Source organism: Marmota flaviventris, chromosome 14 (genome assembly GCF_047511675.1).
Source record: "Marmota flaviventris isolate mMarFla1 chromosome 14, mMarFla1.hap1, whole genome shotgun sequence".
Classification (NCBI taxonomy): domain Eukaryota; kingdom Metazoa; phylum Chordata; class Mammalia; order Rodentia; family Sciuridae; genus Marmota; species Marmota flaviventris.
The window spans coordinates 18,373,793-18,396,810 of record NC_092511.1 but is presented as its reverse complement, the minus strand read 5'-3'; the positions used below and the strand labels follow the sequence as shown (position 1 = coordinate 18,396,810).

The window sequence follows — 23,018 nt, the reverse complement described above, 5'->3', positions numbered from 1 at the left end:
AAAACCTAGAAGTTTTTGATAAACTTATGGACACATATAACCTATAAAAATTGAACAAAGAAGATATGAAAACTTAAATAGACCAATAATGCATAATGCAATCAAATCAGTAATAATAATTTTTAAAAAAAATATCTCCAGAGCAGATAGATGGCTTCACTGATGAATTTTACCAAGCTTTAAAGAACTAATACCAATTCTTCTCAAACTATTATGAAAAAAAAGTTTTGAAAGGGAAAAAACTCTTTCAAACTCTTTGCATAACACCAGTATTACCCTGATATCAGTCAGACAAAGATAAATAACTACAGACTAATATTCCTGATGAACAGAGATGCAAAAATTCTCAACAAAATACTAGCAAGCTGAATCCAATAGCATATAAAAAAGATTATACACCAAGATCAAGTGGGATTTGTGTCAGGGATACAAAGATGGTACAACATATGCAAATCAATAAACAATACATCACATCAACAGAAAAGGACAAAAATCATATGATCATCTCAACAATACAAAAAAGCATTCAATAAAATTTAATATCCCTTCATGATAAAAACACTCAAAAATTAGTTATAGAAGGAATGTACCTCAACACAATAAAGGCTACATAATGATAAACCCACAGTCAATATCACAATGAATAGGAAAAGCTCAAAGTATTTCTTCTAAGATCTAGAACAAGTTAACAATATTCATTTCTACGACTCCTATTCAATATTGTATGGGAATTCTTAGCCAAAGCAACAAGACAAGAAATAAACAAAGGACATCCAAATAGGAAAGGAGAAAGTCAATTATTCATTTGAAGAAGAGGACCACAAGTTCAAAGTCAGCCTCAGCAACTGGCCAGGAACTAAGCAACTCAGTAAGACCCTGTCTCTAAATAAAATACAAAATAGGGCTGGGGGGCTGGCTCAGTGGTCGAGTGCCAGTGAGTTCAATCCCTGGTACCAAAAAAAAAAAAAAAGAAAAAAGAAAAAGACATGATTCTACACAAAAAAACCTAAAGACTCCACCAAAAAAGCTTAGAACCGATAAAGTAAAGTTACAGGTTACAGCTGGATGTGGTGGCACACACCTGTAATCTCGGTGACTCAGGAAATTGAGGCAGGAGGATTGCAAGTTCAAGGCCAGCCCTGGAAATTTTGTAAGAACCTGTTTCAAAATAAAAAATAAAAAGGGCTGGTAAAGAGTGGTAAAGAGCTCCAGTACTACCACCACCACTACCACCCCCCCCCCACACACACACACACACACAAGTTATGGGAAACAAAATCAATGTATAAACATCAGTAGCTTTTTATAAACCGATAACAAAATTTCTGAGAGAGAAATTTTTTAAAAAAGCAATCCCATTCCTAATAGTCACAAAACAAGAAAATAAAATACTTAGCAATAATTTTAATCAAGGAAGTGAATGATATGTACAATAAAAATTATAAAAACACTCATTAAAGAAATTGAAGATGCAAAAAATGGAAAGACATACAATGTTCATGGATTGGAAAAATTAATTATGCTAAAATGTCCATACCATCCAAAGCAATTTACAAATTCAATGTAATCTCCACCAAAATACCAATGGCATTCTTCACAGACATTGAAAAAACAGTCTTAAAAGTCATACAGGGTGGCAGAGGTATAGCTCAGTTGGTAGAGTGTGTGCCTCTCAACACAAGGCCCTGGGTTCAATCCTCAGCACCAAAAAAAAAAAAAAAAAAGAAAAAGAAAGAAAAGTCATACAGAATCACAAGAGACTCTAAATATCCAAAGCAATCCTAAAGCTAGAAGAATTACAATATCTGACCACAAAACATAATACAAAGTTATAGTAAATGAAACTGCATGATACTGGCATAAAAAACAAAATGTAGACAATGGAACAAAACAGAAATAAATTCACATACCTATACCCAAATGATCTTCAACAATGTAATCACATATACATTGGAAAAGTGACAATCTCTTTGATAAATGGTGCTGGGAAAGCTGATATACACATACATTTGGCACTAGACCGCTATTTCTCACCAAATCTAAAAATCAAGTCAAAATGCATCAAAGACCTAAACATAAGATCTGAGGGGGGCGTTGTTTGTGTTCTCTTTTTGTGGTGCTGGGGATTAAACCCAGGACCTTGTTGTATGTCAGGGAAGTGCTCTACTGCTGAGCAATATCCCCAGTCCTAAATGTAAGATCTAAAAGAATAAAACTACAAGAAGAAAATAAAGGAGAAACACTTTAAGATATTGATATCAGCAATGATATTTTGGATAAGACACCAAAAACAAAAATAGACAAATTGGAATATAACTGTGAGCTCTTCCTTGCTGTGAACAAAATACATGACAAAGGCAACTTATAAGAGGAAAAGTTTATTTTGGCTCTCAGTTTCAGAGGGCCAGCCCATGATTGGCCAACTCCATTGCATATGCCCAGGGTAAGGCAGAACATCATGGCAAAGGGTCAAGCAAAGGAAATCTGTTCCCTTCATGGCAGCCAGGAAGTAGAGACAGGGAGGGGAAGGGGTCCTTAGGGAATATGAACCCTTTCAGGGCATGCCCCCTCTGAGTCAGCCCTTCCAACCATGTCCATCTGCCTAGGTATCACCTACTTAGTCCATTCTAACTAGGATGGACTGATTAGGTTACAGCTGTCATAATCTAATCATTTCACCTCTGCATATTCCTATATTAACGTAGGAGCTTTTGGAGACACCTAATATCCAAACCATAATAATATCAAACTAAGAAGCACCTGCAGAGCAAAGCAAACAATCTAACAAAATGAAGAGACAAGTTGCAGAATGGGAGAAAATATTTGAAAACCAATCACCCAACAAGGGATTAATATCTAGATTACAGAAAGAACTCAAAATACCCAACAGCAAAATAAATCAAATAATCCAATTTAAAAGGGGCACATGATCTGAAGACATTTATCAAAAGAAATTATAAATGAACAATAAGTATAGGAACTGTTCAATATCACTAAGCATCAAAGAAATGCAAAGAAAACCCACAATGAGATATCATCCCCACATAAGTATGGCTATAATCAAAAGGATATAAAATAACATATACTGGTAAGGACACAGAAAAAAAGGAATCCCTTGCACACTGTAAATTAATATAGCCATTATGAAAAACAGGATGGAGGTTCCTCAAAAAACTAAAAATGGAAATACCATATAATCCAACTATATCATTACTGGGTATATATGCAAAGGAAATTAAATTAGTATATCAAAGAGACATCTGTACTCCCATGTTTATTTCAGCACTATTCACAATAGCCAAGGTAAGAATCACACATCTGATGAGTGGAACATTCCATATAAAGAAATGAGAAGGTGAACATAATTATTAAACCAGAGATCCTTCTCCAGTTCTTAAGGGTGAACAAATTTATTTCTTTGTAGCTTAAATCAAAACTGTAATAAACATCATTTTCCAAGACTCCTTCAAATATTCTGCTCACTGAAAGCTAAAAGAATTTCAAATGTTGTCCCAGGAAATTAAACCATTATTAACTTTAAAACTAGAAATCTGTTGCAACTCAAATGTGCTTTCTAATCTTTAGTCTGAAATTAATAAAATGCTATGTGTGAGAAGCAGCAGAGAATTTAATAACTTGTGGTGCATTGCACTGAGAACGAAAAGTAACTGTGTGTGTGTGTATATACACATACATTATGTATATTTAAAATCAATTTTGGGGGGGGCTGGGATTGTAGCTCAGCGATAGAGTGCTCACCTAGCACGGGCGGGACCCAGGTTCAACCCACAGCACCACATAAAAAAATAAATGAATAAAGGCATTGTGTTGTGTCCATCTACACCTAAAAAATATAAATATTTTTTAAAAAATGGGAACGGTTTAAAAAATAAATAAAACCAATTTTTAAAAATCTGACATATGCTAACTGAAGAATGTATACATCATAACCTAATCATTTCAGCTCTGATTAGAGCTAAAACATCTGTTTGTTATATTGTTATGCTAGACATAAAATTAGCAAATTTTAGTTTTTATCACATAACCATCAAGAAAAAATTAGGTGAGTAAATTAGGACAATACTAAAGAATACATGTATTTGACAGCCACCTCTCAAATGTCTTTATAAAGAAAAAAGGAGGCAGAAAAAGGGTGGTTAAAGGTACCTTTATGTAAAGCTGAAGGTGACTATAAAAACCTCTGCCCAACCCAATCAATAAACGGGCAAAGGAAGTGAACAGACAGTTCACAGAAGAAGCAATACAATCAATCAACTAATATATGAAGAAATGTTCAACCTCTCTAGCAATTAGAGAAATGCAAATCAAAACTACACTGAGATTCCAACTCACTCCAGTCAGAATACAATCATCAAGAATACAAGCAAGGGCTGGGGATGTGGCTCAAGCGGTAGCGTGCTCGCCTGGCATGCGTGTGGCCCGGGTTCGATCCTCATCACCACATACAAACAAAGATGTTGTGTCCACCAAAAACTGCAAAATAAATATTAAAAAATTCTCTCTCTCTAAAAAAAAAAAAAATTACAAAACAAAGAATACAAGCAACAATAAATGTTGGAAAGGATGTGGGGGAAAAAGAACCCTCATCCGTTGCTGGTGGGACAGCAAATTGGTGCAACCACTCTGGAAAGCAGTATGGAGATTCCTAAGAAAACCTGGAATGAAACCACCATTTGATCCAGCTATCTTACTCCTCGGTTTATATCCAAAGGATTTAAAATCAGCATACTACAGTGGCGCAGTCATATCAATGTTTATAGCAGATCAATTCACAATAGCTAAACTATGGAACCAAACTAGGTGCCCTTCAACAGATTGAATGGATAAAGAAACTTGGTATATATACACAACGAAATAGTACTCAGCCTTAAATAAAAACGAAATTATGGCATTTGCCAGTAAATGGATAGAACTGGAGAATATTATGCTATGTGAAATAAGCAAATCAATCCCAAAAAACCAAAGGCCAAATATTTTCTCAGATATGCAGATCCTAATTCACAATAAGGGGTGGGGGAGAATAGAGGTATTTTGGACTAGGCAGAGGGGAGTGAAGGGAGGGGAGGGAGCATGGGGATAGGAATGATAGAATGAATTGGATACTATTATCCTATGTGCATATATGATTACATGGCCTTTGTAACTCTATACCATGTACAACCAGACAAATGAGAAGTTATACTCCATTTATGTATGATGCATCAAAATGCATTCTACGGTCATGTATAACTAATTAGAACAAATTAAAAAGATAAAATAAAACCTCTGCCCTAGAAAGAGCTGATTAACAACATAGTACCAATAAGTGAGCAAGACTGTATGGTCTGCCTTAGTGCTTAGTCCCAGCCTATCCTGCTAAATACTTTTTTCAATGACTTGTTAAAACTTGTTAACTGTATCTGTTGACAATATAAGGCTGAGTAGGCCAGACAATATAACAAACTAAAGTTCTAAACAGTGAATGATCTAAAAGGGTAGAACACTGGGCTAAAAACAAACCAAGCATTAATTGAGAATAAACGAGTGTCTCTGTGTAGTAGTCATTATATGTTAATATATTTACATAGTATTTTGCATATGTTCAATATTTATGTAAAAGTTCGTTTGTTTATGTACTAGGAATTGAATCCAGGGGCTAAATCCCAGTGAGCTAAATCCCAGCACATTTTATTTTTTATTTTGAGACAGGGTCTCACTAAGTTGCTTAGGGCATCATTAAGTTGCTGAGGCTGGCCTCAAACTTGCAATCCTCCTGTCTCAGCCTCCCCAGTCACTAGGATTATATATGTGCACCACCACACCTGGCTAAAACAGGTTTTTTAGAATTTCTGCATGCAAAAATATGGAATTGGACTCTTCACAAAAATCAACTCAAATATGGATAAAAGGCCTTAACATAATACCATAAAACTCAGAATAAAATGCAGGGGAAAAGCCTGACAGCAGCCTTGGCAATGACTTCTTGGTTATCACACCCAAAGTTGAAGCTATAAAAGCAAAACTAAGAAGTTCTGCAGTGAAGGAGATAATCAACAAATAAAAAGGCAACAGATGGACTGGGAAAGAACATTTGCAAACCAGGTAGCCGATAAGGAGTTAACGTTTACCATTTATATAAAAACTCATACAACTCAAAAGCAAGAAAATGCAGAACTTGATTAAAAAAATAGGCAAAGAAGCTGAACAGACATTTCTCCAAAGACAACATAAAAATGGCCGTCAAGTACATGAAATAATGCACAAAATCATTAATCATCAGGGAAATGTAAATCAAAACCACTTATCACCTCATACCCATTAGAATATCATCAAAAGACCAGCAATAAATACTGGTGAGGGTATAGAGAAAAGGGAACCTTGTACACTGTTGCTGGGAATGTAGGATAGAGCAAGTCATTATGGAAAATAGAATGGAGTTTCCTAAAGAAAAAGATTGAGCATAGAATTATAGTAGTCCTCCCAAATCCATGGTTTCAATTACCTTCAGGAACTACAACTAAAAAACAATAATATTTGTCTGGACTCTCTGAAGATAGACCACATTCATGTAACTTCTATTATATTTTTTATAAATTTTCTATTTTATTATTAGTTACTGATTGTCAATATCTTACTGTGCCTAACTTATAAATTATATTTTATCATTAGGTGTGTCTGTCTAGGAAATAATATAGTATATTTAACATTCAATACTATATGTAATTTCAGGCCTCCACTGGGAATCATAAAAAGTACCCCTGCTGATAAGTGGGCACTACTGTACCAAAAAAACCCAGCAATTCCTCTTCCTCTGGGTATATTCTGAAAGGAAATGAAACTACCACATTATAAAGATATCTGCACTCTCATATTCACAATAATTAAGATATGAAAACAACCTATGTATCCAATGACAGACAAATGGATAAAGAAACTGGGGCACAGATATACAACAGAACATGTCTTCATAAAGGCAATCCTGCCATTTGCCATACATGGGTGATTCTAGAGGACATCATACTAAGTGAAATAAGCCAAACAAAAATATTATATGATTTTGTTTATATGTATAACTTTTTAAAGTCAAACATACAGAGATAGAAAATAAAACAGTGGTTATGAGAGAGAGATGTCAAAGAATGCAAAATAGCAAATAAGTAAGATTAATAAGTCTAACCAATAAATGGTGGAACCCAAATCTTTTTGTCCTTAAAGTTCATGGCTCATTTTACTATAACACTCTCTTCCCTATTCATGGTTTTAAATGAAGCCAAGTTTAGCAGTCAGTTATGAAAATAAGTAGACAGATTGGTCTATTGATTGACTGATTTACCTTCAGGTTTATATGACAAAAGTTATCAGTTAATGGAAACAAAATATAGGATACAGCCATTTAAAAATAAACTAATTACAAACTTAAGACTACTGCAATCCTGATAAAATAGACTCATCCTAAACTGAACAATCAGAGTCATATCTGAACCATTATGTGAGATTTTGAATTCCATCATTTAAAGGAGTTACAAATTAGAGACTATCCAGAAGGACTTCCAAAACAAAGATACACAAGAAACAATTAAGCTAGGGAAATTTAGTCTGGAAAAGGAACTATATGGGAGCAGAGAAAAAGTCATCATCAAATATCTAAAGGCTTGATATATACTGAAATAGACAAATTTGTCCTATACAACTTCAGAGAGTAAATCTAAGACCAATAAGTAGATACCACAAAGAAGCAAACATCAGAATCATTAATGGAATTTTTGAACATCAGGAAGACTATAATTTGAGGCAGCCATTTCCATATTACTAAAGATAATCAAGCAACTTGAGATGGACTAAATAACCAAAAATTCCCATACAAATCTGATTGTTTCTTTAATCTTTTTTAGTTATTTTTTATAATATTTTCAGTTGTAAATGGACACAATACCTTCATTTATTTATATGTGGTACTGAGGATCAAACCCAGTGCTAGGCAAGCACTCTACCACTGAGCCACAGCTCCAGCCCTCCTTAATCTTTATCCTTATTTGTTCTCTAGAACAGATTATATCTTTGATTTTAACTGTATGTTAGTCTTTATTAGCATTTTATATGCATCTTACCATAAAACAAATGTCAAAAATTATGGTTCAATTAGCAGGCTACTCCACAGAAGCTTATTTTACAAAGCTCTACTACAACATTAATTATAGTTGAGTCATATTTTATTTGCTTTTATCTTTCTCAAACTCAACCTAATCTTCACCCCTCCAACTAATCTCCCAAATGTGGAAAGAGAGACTCCGCTAAAGAACTGATCTGAGGTCTGAGCCAAGTAAGCAGGAATCATCAGAACAAAATAGACTTGAAGGAAATAAAGTTTTTATTTCCCCTAAAATGGCTGCTTCATAAGGTACCATTCCTAGTAATTTTTAAGACAATGTCTTTTTCAATATTCCCTTCTGTACACTGCACTCCCCATGCTCTGCTCCCCTAATTTTAGTGCCCTCACATTTCTAAGGCTCCTAGTACCCCAGCTAGCTGTAGTCTAGCTGCCCCAATTTACCACAGTATTCTGATTTCCAAAATTACACTTCTCCCTTCCAATTACAGCTCCCACACTGAAAATTTAAAAATCATCACATAGAGCTGAAAAGGCAATTGATCCAAACACAATTTATAAAAATGACCATAACCACTTAGTCTAACCAAAGGCATCTAAAAAGCAGGAATTTGTCTCTTCCAATTTATGCTTAATAAACTGAATTTCAGGCACATAAAGTGATATTTTAAAAAATCATCAGGGCAGGGGGTGGTTCAGTGGTAGAGCACTTGTCAAGCATGCCAGAGGCCCTGGGTTCCATCTCCAGTGCAAAAACCATCAATGTAGGTGTAAAGCCCATCTTAGACTTTCTGTGAAATCAGCTCCCACAAGTAAACTATTTCATAACTTTTCTCCTTTCTCTAATTCTAATTTTCAAATCCTTTGCAAAGCCTCATTTCTAACATCTGTAACCCTGGGTGTGGGGGAAAGGGAATCTGAAAATAAAGGGACTGAGAGAAATAGATTCCAACAGTACTTACAGATTGGCACTTTTTTTTTTTTTTTTTTTTTTTTTTTTTTTTTTTTTTACTAACTGCAGCTTTATAAATGGGCATAAATCATGATTTTAATAAAGCTGGCCAGGTTCAGTAAAAACAACTGGGAGAAGGCTACTAAGAAGAGGTTGAAAGGACAGTCAATGAAGATGTAGTTTTATTTTTGCTTATATTTTTTATTTGTTCTTTTTAGTTATACATGAGAGTAGAATGTATTTTGATATACATGGAGTATAACATCCCATTTTTGTGGTTGAACATGATGTGGAGTTACACTGGTCATGTATTCATATATGAACATAGGAAAGTTATATCCAATTTATTCTATTGTTGAAGATGTCTTTTGACATCAACATTTAGTCTACAGATGTTTAACATCTCTCTTCATTTATTTAGGTCATCTTTCATTTCTCTGAGTAGCAACATTCTCTTAGGGTAAAAAAAAAAAAAAGACCTCACAGATATAAACCCAATGAGAGAGAGCTGAGCTCAGATGAAGAAAAAAGGACCTAAGGACCTGCTGTGACAAGATGTAAAGTGTAGCGCCACGCACAAAGTCATCACACACTCAGAAGAAGTCTGGTAAGTAGGCCTGGCAGAGGGTAAGGAGTGAGAAAACAGGCATAATAACAAGCAGAACAGATGCCACAGAATATGAGAGAGAGAACATAAAGAAGAAAAGGAAAGTTATCACAGAGAGCACAGTATAAAACCTATGAATTCAAATCCCTTCAAGAGCCAAAGTTAACAACATCCCCCCCAAAAAAAAGTGAAAATAAGGAAGTTTAAGCCAAAAGGAAAACTTGGGACCTATATCTAACTGAGGACTGAGGAGAGTATACAATAGTCTGGCTGAGCTGTTATGGACTCTTATTTAGGACAAGAGCAGAGACAGAACTACTAAGAAGGATCAATTTCTTTCTTGAAGATGCTTCACTGAGTTTCTGTTTTTAACTGGACCAATGTATTACAGAGAAATATTTGCTTTGAAAAATACAATTTAAAAGGTTGAATACAATTATGAATCTAGACCACAACTCCCAGAAAGCCACCAAACTAATAGCTTTGTTTATGGATGATATAAACATCTACAACTGGAAAAAGAAAAAAGTACTTGCTAATTTTCTTGCTCTAGGTTTTTTCTCCCTCCTACTTTTTAAAATTATCCATTTTCTATAATGTTTCCATATTCTTCTCAAAACTGGGGCAAAAGCAAGACAACTTTTCTCCAAGTAATGTAGCTTAAGTCACTTTAATCTCTCAAAATACCAAATGTAGAGATGAATTTTAAACAAGGTGTCAAAATAAATGCCCCCAAAATAAGCTACTCTTAAATGCACCTTAATAATTTAGGAACTTCACAGGAAATGTGTTTTCAATAGTATCTTTTTTTTTTTTTTCTTTTTCTCGCTGTACTGGGGATCAAACCCAGGACCTCATACTAGGCAAATGCCCTACCACTGATCTAAATCCCCAGCCCTCAATAGTAAATTTTTGAAAGTTAATAATAAGCTCTTTCTTAATGCTAAACTACACAGCTATGATAACTTTGATGCCTGGAGTCCAAGCAAAGGTCAAGATGTGATAAGCACCCTTACTTCTGGTTCACACATTTGCTTTTTTTTTTTTTTTTTTTAAGAGAGAGAGAGAATTTTTTAATATTTATTTTTTAGTTTTCGGCAGACACAACATCTTTGTTTGTATGTGGTGCTAAGAATCGAACCCGGGTCGCAAGCATGCCAGGCGAGCACGCTACCACTTGAGCCACATCCCCAGCCCAACACACATTTGCTTTTTAATCCAAACAATCTGTACCACCTCTGTTTGTAAGCTGAGGATGGTTAATGTAACTTTATTAGTTCTGATTCACAGGACACTCATTATGCTACACATAAGTATGTTTATTTTGCATTAAATTACCTTAGATGTCTTTCAAAGTCAAAATATTGAGCCATATAAATATAACTTTATATTTACTTTTTTATTTAGTATCTTATTTTAGTAATATATCAATATTATTCATTTTAAGTCACAATTACCAGGAACTAGAATCTTGCTCCATTATTTGCTCCACATTGAGCTTAATCAAGTATAAATATAAGCAATGAAGACTATTACCAATATTTATGAGACTATATGATCACCAAAAAACAAGAATTTGCTAATTTCAACTAAACTGATTGAATGAATTCTGGTTGGCAGAACACATCAGTCACAAATCCTGAACACAGAGTTCCAGAAACCTGTTCATTTGATCGTATATGTTTCCTTACCACACACCAAGTGCTTCTATAGTTAGCCAAAAAAAACTGCCAAACCTAAAAACTTCTTATCATATAGAACCTTTAAAATTCTTTAAAATCTCATTTTAAAGAATGCTAAAATTGGTGGTGGAAATGTAAGGAAAGCAAAACTCTTACACTCTGACAGTAACATCTAAATTGATATATTTTATTAAATAATGTCAAATTATTCTTCAAAGTAGAAGCAACACATATATTCTTCCATCAGTGATTCTCATCCTTTTCAAACACACACTCCTTGTATGCGCTCTATAGAAAGACACTCATGTTCACAAGCAGCATGCTCAGGAATGTTCACTGCAGCACTGTCAAGTAAAACACTAGAAAACTACCTAAGAGGGGCTGGGGTTGTGGCTCAGTGGGAGGAGAGCGCTGGCCTAAAGGCATTTGGTTCAATCCTCTGTGCCACATAAAAATAAATAAATAAAGGTATTGTGTCCATTTACAACTGGAAAAAGAAAAAAAAGGAAACTACCTAAGGAATGTAGGGAAGTAAAATAGACTATCACCATGAAAATAGAAATTATAGGAAAAAATGATGAGAGAAAAATAGTATATTGCAAGAGCACATTGCTGTATAGTCTGTATCTAAGCTTTAAACATGCAAAACAATGATGTTATTTATGGAAACAAATATATTCAGAATAGTGTTTCCTCTGGGAAATGGGGCGGGGAGTACACAGCTGGTTTAGTGTCTACAATGTTTTACTACTTCAAAAAAAAAAAATCAGAAGCAAATAGGACAAAATGTCAAGATCCAACTAAATTGGAGGAAAGTACATGGAATGATTTTTCTACTATTCTTTATGCTTTTCTGTATGTTTGAAATACTTCCTATTAATCCAGGATATAGTTACAAACTAGGTAGAGTCTAGGTGAGGCACTGGATTCAATCCTCAGCACCACATAAAAAACAAATAAATATGGGGCTGGGGATGTGGCTCAAGCAGTAGTACACTTGGCTGGCATGCGCGGGACGCTGGGTTCGATCCTCAGCATCACATAAAAATAAAATAAAGATGTTGTGTCCACCAAAAACTAAAAAATAAATATTTTTTAAAAATTACCTCTCTCTTTAAAAACAAACAAATAAATAAATAAAGGTATTGTATCTATCTACAAACTTATGAAATTTTAAACAAGAAAACAGATTTTTTAAAAATTAGGTTTTGATAAGGTCACACAGCCAATAAACCACAGTCCAAAAAACCTGTAGGTACAAAGTAACTTTCAGAACAACACCTGATTCAAAGAAATGGGAGATGCAAATGCTTATTAAAAATGGGTTTTACAGGGGGTGGGGGTGGGGCTCAGAGAGAGAGCGCTCGCCTAGCATGTAAAAGGCACTGGGATCGATCCTCAGCACCACATAAAAATAAATAAATAAAATAAAGATATGGTGTCCAACTACAACTAAAAAAATATTTAAAGGGGGGGGGGGCTTTACCTATTACATACTCAACATAAGCTCCATATATATGACTCAAAAAAAAAAACAAACAAACAGATTTTGTTATATAAAAAGGAAAAAAAACTATCAGCTGACCATACTTTGTACTACTCTGCAGGTAAGTACCAACTTTAATTTTGGACTCAAATTTAAGAGAACGTTGATAAAATGAGTAATCATTACAAGGGCCAATTCCACTGAATAAAAGAATAAACTTTCTAACCATTTGAGGTTTTTTGTTTGCTTGTTTGTTTTTGTTTTGCTACCAGGGATTGAACCCAGGGGAACTTAACCACTGAGCCACATCCCCAGCCCTTTTTTATTTGTATCTTGGGACAGGATCTTTCTAAGTTGCTAAGAGCCTTGCTAAATTGCTGAGGCTGGCTTTGAACCCACAATCCTCCTGCCTCAGCCTTTTGAGCCACAGGGATTACAGGCGTGCACCACTGTGCCTGGCTAACCATTTGAGTTTTTAAAAACTCAAAACGAACTGAATTGCTTCAGGAATACAAGCATTTTCTTCTACTATACTGGTGAAATGTGGGAACATTATACTACAATGCTCTCATTTAATTATAAAATATTGTGGGATATGATGCACTCACCAACTCCTTTTAATTTAAATTGCCATAGGAAAAATCACATTAAAACTGTGACACACTTGAGCTCCTAACTTGTTCCTTCTGAAACAATGTATTTGTAAAATGATATTTGAATAGGTAAGATCTCTTTTAATGTACCTACTTACTGCATTATAGTATAACTTTAGTGAATAAACCATCTCTGAAAGTGTCCAAGAAGTAGAAAGCCCTCTGTCACAGATGCAGAGGTTTCTACTCTTACAAAAGGTTGGACTGCATGAACAATAAACTTCCTCCTAATTCTCACATTCTATCATAAGTTCAAAGGTTAATATGGTCATGGTAAAGAAACTCCACTTAAGATCAACAAAATACTCATTAGCAGAGAGTCAGAAGTGAAACTAATGAAGTGGCAGAATCATAAAGTAATTAAAATATCACCAAGTAAAGTGAATCACCAAGTGCTACTGAACTATATATTTGAAAGACAATGAGCTTTATCTTTACTACAAATAGAATTCAGACCTATCTCATACCCTACAGAAAATAATATAGAAAGACTAACTCAAAATGGATCAAAGATGTATATAGTACACTAAGACTACATCAATCTGGGCAACTTAGAAGACCCTGTCTCAAGAAAAAAAATAGTAAGATAATTCATACATTGAAGATGCTAAAAAAATCAGAATCTTCATGCAGCAGTGATGGAAATGTAAAACTGTACAGCCATTTTTGAAGTTTTGCAGTTCCTCAAAATGTTAAACATAGCACAACTATATGACCCTAAATTCTACTCCTATATATACACCCAAGAGAAGTGAAAACATATATTTATATGTGAAAACCTATACATGAAAGTTCACAGCAGCATTGTTAATAATAGCTGAAATGGAATAAAATAGAATATTATTCAACCATTAAAAGAAACATGCTATAACATGGATGAAACTTGAAAACAGGCTAAGTGAAAGTAACTAGACCCCAAAGGTCACATATTGTATGCTACCATTTATATGACATATCCAAAACAGGTAAATTCATAGAAACAGTATGTATTTGTGGTTTCCAGGGTCTGAGGAAGGAGGAAATAGGAAGTGACTGCTACTACTGGGCTCAGGATTTCTTTTGGAAGTGATGGAACAGTCTGGTATTACTAGATAGTGATGATGGTTGCACAGCTCTGTGAATACACTAAATGCCACCAAATTATAGACCTTAAAAGAGTTATTTATGATGTAAGAATTATATCTCAATAAAAATAAATCGGAAACCTGTCTTGGGAATATCAGAACGCAATATTAGATTATTTCACCAAAGAAAACAGAATATAGCAATACGATTCTCAGAGTAACAGAAGAATTGTAAGAAGCAAAGTACCAAGAGAATGTGTCCAGGTCAAACATTACCAAAGTTTTTCAAAAACAAAGCAGAGGGCTGGGGATATAGCTTAGTTGGTAGAGTGTTCAAGGCCCTAGGTCAATCCCCGGCACCACAAAAACAAATCAAAAAAAAAAAAAAAAAAAAAAGCAGAAACCAGGCACAGTGGTACATGCCTGTAACCCAGTGACTCAGGAGGCTGAGTGAGCAGGACCCCAAGTTTGAAGCCAGCCTGGGCAACTTAGTGAGACCTAGTCTAAAAATAAAAATAAAAGATTAAAAAAAAAAAAAGAGGACAGGGCTGGGTTTGTGGCTCAGTGGTAGAGTACTTGTCTAGCAATGTGTAAGGCACTGGATTCAATCCTCAGCACCATATAAAAATAAATAAATAATTGAATAAATAAATAAGGTATATTGTATCCATCTACAACTAAAAAAATATATATTAAAAAAAAAAAGAGGACAGGCTGGGTATGCAGCTCAGTAGTAAAGCACTCATGGGTTCAATCTTCAATACCTGCCCCCACAAAAGCACACATTCCTACACTTTACATTCTGCCCCAAGAAGACATCCCTCTGCCACTACCTACTTATCATGATTGATAACACATTGTTATTTATTTTTGCCTTCTTCTATTATACACGTAAATACCAGTGATCAGACTTTAATAGTTTTACTGGTGATAATATATTTCAGACATACAAAAAGGTATTGAAAATAACTTTCACATATGATATGCCTACTACCCAGCTTACGAAGTAAAATATTACAGATTCAGTTAACTTCCTCTACTCTTAATACTTATCCTTTTAGGAAAAAAAAAAACTGACTATAGTCCTGCTTTCTCAGTTCAGTGTTATCTGCACTAAGCCTACACAATTGGTACATGGAATAAAAAATGATATCACTGTTCAGCCAGGGCCTCTTAAGTGACCTCTGACATGTGATATTTACCATCTATAAAAATCTCTGTCACTCTCAATTTTAACAAGAGAAGGAAACTTTCCCACATTTCAACAGTAACAGTAATGGAAAAAGAGGTTCAAAAATGACCAGCGGGTTCCTTACATCTACATTTTTCACTGTCTCTTAGTCAGAGGCATAAGCCTCCACCATCCACCTTTTCTGTGCACTTGTCAGCCCAGCACACTTCTTATTTTAATGTCTACCCTATTTTTCAAGGCATTTTTAAAAATAACATCTCATTAGCCCCACAAGTAGTTATTGCAGCTATATTTACATCTATTTATATGGATATGAAAAAACAAAGTGATTAAGAGCACAAAATTGGTGTCAAGCAGGGCTCTAATCATTGTTAACACTACTTCTTAACAAAGTGGCCTTGAATACTCTACCTAACCTTTCTGAACTGCAAAATAAAGATGATCATATCTGGCTTAGGAGGCATTTATGAGGATTAGATTACACAATGTATATAAAGCACTCTGCACAGAAACTGGTGTAAAATAAGCACCAAGCTAATAGTTGCTGCTGTTGTCCCTTGTTTTTGTTATTAATTATGAAAGATCAAACAGCTCCTATGCAGAAGCCAGACTGAAACCTAGGTATTCTTTGATTCCACACAATATTGCTTCTTTCTCAATCAGTCCCCAGAAGTCTTATCTAAACAGAGTACTCTCTGCCATTTCCAGACAATGCTTCCCCTTTTTCATCTAAACACTAGAGGATCACTTTAGAATTTTAAGAATCAAAAGCCAGTAGTAATACCAACAACTGCTAACATCACAAAAGGACAACTAGACATTACGTATGTCTCATAATTCCATGTATAAAGTTGTCTTGTGCTTCCCTCCCCCCAAATTAAACCTTAATCAAGCTTCTACATTAAACTATCAAGTTACAGGACACACAGAGGACACAGTAACATGTTAAACTAAACTGAAATCCAAACTGTACAAGAACAAACCACTGAGCTTCATCAAAAGACAAATTACAAGGAGAAAAGAAGAAGAAATCTACAAATAAAAAAAGATTTTAAAGACATGTCAACCAAAACGGATTGAAAAAAATTTTTTTTTAATTTCTCCCACAAAAAAGCCAGTAGCACCAATCCCATGTACATCTTCTTGGGGGAATAAAAATACTAGTGACATAATCAGAATATTTAAGAATATTTTAGACTTTGGGACATTTCTTTTTTTCCATTGTAAATCAATAAATTAGCATTCTGGTTTTCAAAATAAATGCAATAATAACACAAGAGACTTTTATTCTGCCTATGCTAGAACCTAACATAAAAGTCTTATTCTGAAGAGTATTTTTAAAGACTACAGATTTACAAGTTTTTTAAAAGAACCACACACACACACAGAGACACATACACCAAAAAAAAAAAAAAAAAAAAAAAAAAGTCTAAAGAAATGGCTGAAACAAAGGTCAAAGTTAAAAAAAGAAAAAGAAAAGAAAAGCCAGGTAGGAATAATAATGTAATTGAAACCTCAAAGAAAATCTAAACTATCAATAGGATTAGCTGTAACAGGAACCTTCCCAGAAATCCATCTATGATATGATTTGAGATATCTTAATGAATAAGATATCCTTGTCTTCAAGAAGTAGCTAGCTTAAGATACTATAAATGAAAACCAATCTGAAATTTCAATATGGGCACATGCTATAATGAAGATTTCTTATTTACTTCTGCATTATTCTACAAAGGATTGAGACGGCTCACAGGGCATATTACAATTTAAATGGAAGAAGAAAAAAGCTGGGAAAGTTGAAAATGAGGGAGGAAAATAAGATAAAGTCAGAAATAAGTTTACCACACAAACCCCAAGTCACAAGGTCCTATATAGGTGCAAGGGAAAGCCCATTCGTTTGACTGAGCTCTCTTCCAAAGAACCATCAGTTGCAAGGGTCATGACAACTTTGTAATACAAGTAAACCAGGTGATCAAAGGAAAAACAGTTTTCCTGGTACTAAGGTAAGGGGGGTAGGGGAGACAATTACTACATGGGCTCTAATAATAATGATACTAATTTTAAAATAAATAAATAAATAATAGCTCATCATCATTGCATGTGTCTTGGCCAGGCATGTTCTAAGCATTTTACCTGTGTAAACTCAAAATTCCCACAACCTTGTGGAGGTAGGTAAAATTATTACCCTCATTTTATAAATGAAGATGCTGAGTCATTGAGAGGTCAAGTAATACACAACTCAGAAGTACCCAAATCAGAAGTCAAATTCAGGAAATCTAGCTCCAGACCCCATAATCCTAACCATTACAAAATCCTTCATCCACAAGGACATCTCCCTTTGGACATAAGCATTTGCAAGTAACTAAAAGCAGTATTTGTTCACCAAATATTAGCTTACTTTGTGTTCAGTCTTGGTCCTCCAGATTAGTTGCTAAAAGTATCAGTGGTGATAGTAGTAACATCAACCAGGGCACTGAGATAAAGGAGATAATACCCTCATAAGAATTCTACAAAGGGGTAATAGCAAATTCATAATACTGTTTGTTTTAATGGCCTTCGATAAATGCTGATTGCATTATACCAAAGAACAATTCTATAAAAGCAATTCTACCCCACTCTAAAAATCACAGCAATCAACATACATAGCTTTCTGGTGTTCTGGCTTGATCCAAGTAAAAACTGATTGTTTTTAGAGCATCATTCTGAAATAAATAAGCAACAATATTGGGTGTGTTTTAAGCAATACTTAAAAAAATGCTGTTTCTTACTACTAAGTTTTTGATAAAAACTGGACAGCAGAGTAAAGGGATACATAATTGCTAAAGAGAAGTTATTCCATCTGCCAATTACTAGCATTATCCATATATTATTTTCAAGTCAGTCAAATGCAGGATCAGGTCAAAATTCTCCTGTGAAAATTAAAAAACTTAACCAATAAAAAGGTCTAAATAGGCAGCCAACCCACCTCTCCATGGAGGTAAGCCAAGAAAGTAAAGGTCCAAAATTTTTCTCTGAAAATAGTTCTGAGTAGATAACCAAATAACAAGCAGTCAGCTGAGACCCAACATTCTATACCATACAGTCTGGTCACAAAATTTTGATCCAGAAAAATTTTCAAAGCAAGAGTTTCCCAAAATTAAGCTCAGCCATAAAATTATCTCAATTAAGCACCCAAAGAGAATCCAACTGAGCCATGACCACCCAGCTCACTAATGACTACGGCAGCTCTATAGAGCTATTAATATAAGACAATTAAATATCTAGGGCTACCCATAAAAAGAATATGTAGGAGATGGGTTTTGAAGTAGTAGATTTCACATCATTCTGAAATAAAAAAGCAACAGTCAGCTATCTACCAAAATCATTTCTAATTAGCATAAAACAACCACATCATAATCATATAACAGACAGGAAGCAATTAGAAGGGGAAAAAAAAAAAAAAAACAAGCATCCCCAATAGGAAAGTCAACTAATGTGAACAGGAGAAATTTAGCAGGAGGAGTTCAAAATACAGCAAATATTTGATATTTGAGAACTCCACTGATAGGGAACTGCAAATTACAAAGTTGTATCATTTCCACCTTTCAGGTTCAACCACAAATGACTGATAATGGGGGGAAAGCAGCTACTGTTATATACTGTTGGTGAAAATGTAAACTGATATAGCCTTTGGGGTGACAATTTGAAGGGACATCAATTTTTATATGTGTATATTCAATAATTCCATAGGTATATTCTGATATATGTGCAACAAATACAAAATAGGATGTTTATGAAACATATTTTGCAACAAAACAAGATATCTAAATGTCCATCAAAAAAGAGATGATTAAGTAAATTACAGAATACACATCCAATGTAATGCTAAGCAGCCATTAAAAAAACATAAAATGGTCCTATTATATTTTGACATTGACATTTTGACTTACATTTAAAAAGTCAATAACAGTTAAGGTAAGACACTCTTCACGTGTGCATGCATGTATGTGTATATGTGAGAAAGACAGAGATGTGCCAACAGGGATCTGGATTAATCAAGACTCTTTCAGTTCCAAAACCAATTCAAACTAGCACAAGTTAGGCAATTGATTCATTCTTGTAACTGGGAAGTATAGGCAGATCTAATTTCAGGTACAACTGAACCCAGAAGAGCCAATGGCTCCCCACGTTCATGCATAGAAGAGAATGAAAGAGTGTGTGTGAGAGAGAGAGTGAGTCTGTCTCAGTCTGTGTGTTGGCCTTATTCTTTCCCACAGCAGATAGGCTACCTTCTTCACTCAGCTTAGCAATTCCAGTAGGATAAGCCTGTCTCTCATCCCAAATGTTTTTCTATCTCTGGGAAGGGCTCTGAACCTGCTTTGTTCACATGGTCATCCTGTAACAATCACAATGTCTACGGAAATGGGTCATTATGACAGACCAAGCCTGAGTGCATGCCTGTCCCTTGGTCAAGGGGAAGGACACTGTAAACTAAAACTTTTTTAAATCGGTAAAAAGGATTACTAAACAGCATAAACTAGCAAGTACTGTATTGTTAACAATTATTGACCTTTACCTTCTAACTATATATACTTGTGTCCCTTTGAATTTGTTATTAGAATATATATATATGTGTGTGTGTGTGTGTGTGTATGTGTGTGTATCCACACACACACACACGGTTTACTTTTGAATTTGAAAAAAGGAAAAATATTAAAATACATTAAAAAAGAAATTCCAAGGTCTAAAAAGTTCAGGGTTGATGACTTTACAAATGAAACTGGGTTGGGGGGAGCCTCATAGATAATTAAGGACCTAGACTTCCTAGTTCTACATACTTGGCCAACATTTTAACAACTATCCAATAGTCCTTAACAAACAAAGCATCAGAAAAGCAAACAAAAAAAAAAAAATGGAGAATAGAGCCAGGTAAAGTGGTGCACCCCTGTAATCCCTACAATCTAGGAGGCTGAAGCAGGAGGATTCCAAGTTCAAGGCCAGGCTGGACAATTAAGTGAGACTCCATTTCAAATAAAAAATAAAAAGGCTGGGGATGTAGATCAATGGAATGAACACATCTGGTTTCAATCCCCAGTACCAGAAAATAAATTAATAAGTTTTAATGGAGAACACAGATTTTAATTAGCAGCATTGAAAGTAGTGGGGGAAAGACCTCCAGAGGCACTATGGATAATTTTTCTGAAATTCTCTAACAGCAAAAACTCGACATTAGTATCTGAGAGCACTTACTCTCTCTCTTTTCTCACCCTATAATTTCACCAAACAGTGCACATAGGAAAGTTCTGGATCTGTTACACTGAAGCCAAGTATCTACTATGTGTTTCAAATATCAATTCTAAAGACAGTAACAAACTACAACAAATATTAACACCTATCCCTAAAGTAGAGGGGTTGATGTTTAAAGTAAAATTTCTCCTTTAATTGTCTCAATCAGCACTTATAGTTCTTTTCACAAATAAACTTAATAATAAAGATTCCATGTAGATCAACATAAAGAAGCAATTCCTCTGCTCTTCAATGAGTTCAGGGCCTACCAATTTTGGTATTCATCTCTCTAAAGAAAATCAATTCTGCTACAATGAGGTAAAAGCTTTACTGCTCACTGAAATTCATGTTCATAGATTTCCTAGCCCTTTAAGTACTGCCCTATGACTATTTCTGGCCAATGGGCTATAAGAAGAAATTATGTGGGTCACTTTAGGGCCAAAGCCACAGTAACCAAGGAAGTTATTTCCTGTTGTAGAACGTACACTAAGCCTACTTTATTAACTACAGAACCCTTTTTTCATGTACTATGGGGCTATGTCATAAGCATCATTCCATATCGCACAAATCTAATCCAAATCCACTTATTTTAGGAAGCCACCCAGACCATGCTAGCTTCATCAGTAATTTATGAGCATATAATGTGGGTAGAGCACTAGGAAAGCAATGCAGAACTAACTAGTATAAAATGATCTCTATCCTCTATAGTTTACAATCTGGAGCAAAGGGAAACATAACAACAGAAACAAGATTTCATGACAATAAATTTCAAATAAGTGCTAAAAATAGTGCTACAGGAGTTTCCATATATCTCAGCAACTAAGTCATACACTCCCATGTGACATCTTTTGTACTGTTTTATATTTTTAAATTCGTGAATGATTTAAAGTAAATGAGCTTCCCTACAGAGATTATAAACTTCTTGAAGGGCAGGAACCATAGATATAACTTCATGATGACCCATATTACCAATCACAGGTATTTAATAAAAATATCTTCTAGTGTGAACAATGTGCTGATAAATTAAAAACAGAAATGTAGTAATGCTTACAATATTAGAAACTTGTGTCTCCAGCACGAATAAGGAGAGAAAGGAAGGAAGACAAGCTCTGTTTACCATGACAGGTAAAGTTCTACACCACAGAACAATGACTCAATAGGCTATTCCAGACACTTAAACACTGCCCTAAAAAAAAAAAACTTTTTATGTTGTAGAACATTTTCCAGGCAATACCTGACTTCCTATTCAATTCCCCAAATATCCTGCAACCAGTAAAGAGAATCCCTAGATTATCAGTGAGTATCTCACACACACACACACACACACACACACACACAACTTCTCTAAGTATATTCATAGATAGCATTATGATTTAATCAACATGATTTGCCAAATATTTTAATATCCATACATGTGAGACACTGCAGAAGACAAAATGTAAATCAAGATCTCTTTTTGCCATGCTTATACCCTAAGATGGGTAAGGAACACATGAAAACAAAATGCTGCATACAGTACAAGGCTATATTATATAATAACAAATGAATAATAAGGGAAATAGTGAGTTCACAGAAGGAACAGATTAAATCTTATAGTCTGAACACTTAAGAAGCAAGGCAAAATCTGACTTGAGCCTTAAAAAAATAGGCAGAATATCAAATATTCTAGGGAAAGAAGTATGTAACAGGGCATATAAACCCAAGTAATATTTAGGGGACAATAAACTAACAATTTTATTTCAAACAAACAGTCTTCGGACATTAATGGAAAATGAGGCCAGAAAAGCAAACTGGTACCAGATATTGGGAAACTTTGAATGGCAGGCTAAGGAACAACTTTATCTTGACAGAAATGAGGAAATATTGAAGTAACACAACAAAAGTAAAATTAGGAAGATATTTCTAAAATAAAATTCAGCACAGACTGAAAAGGAAACTCATTGGGGACTGTGAGACAACTTCAGATACTATCTCAGGCCTGAAGGTAATAACAACAAGCCTGAAATAGAAAGA

General features: G+C 34.6%; 1 protein-coding gene across 6 annotated transcripts in view; it reads right to left on the bottom strand.

Moving 5' to 3' along the window:
* The window catches only part of Ncoa1 (nuclear receptor coactivator 1), a 246,410-nt gene that overhangs the window by 211,946 nt on the left and 11,446 nt on the right, over positions 1–23,018 (bottom strand). For 5 of the 6 annotated variants that reach the window (XM_071601387.1, XM_027933430.2, XM_071601388.1 and 2 more), the window contains exon 2: positions 1,082–1,158. The exons of the other annotated variant lie outside the window; for it this stretch is intronic. The gene's annotated coding sequence lies outside the window, so the exon portion shown is untranslated. The remainder of the gene's footprint in view (positions 1–1,081; positions 1,159–23,018) is intronic. 6 annotated transcript variants of the gene reach the window in all.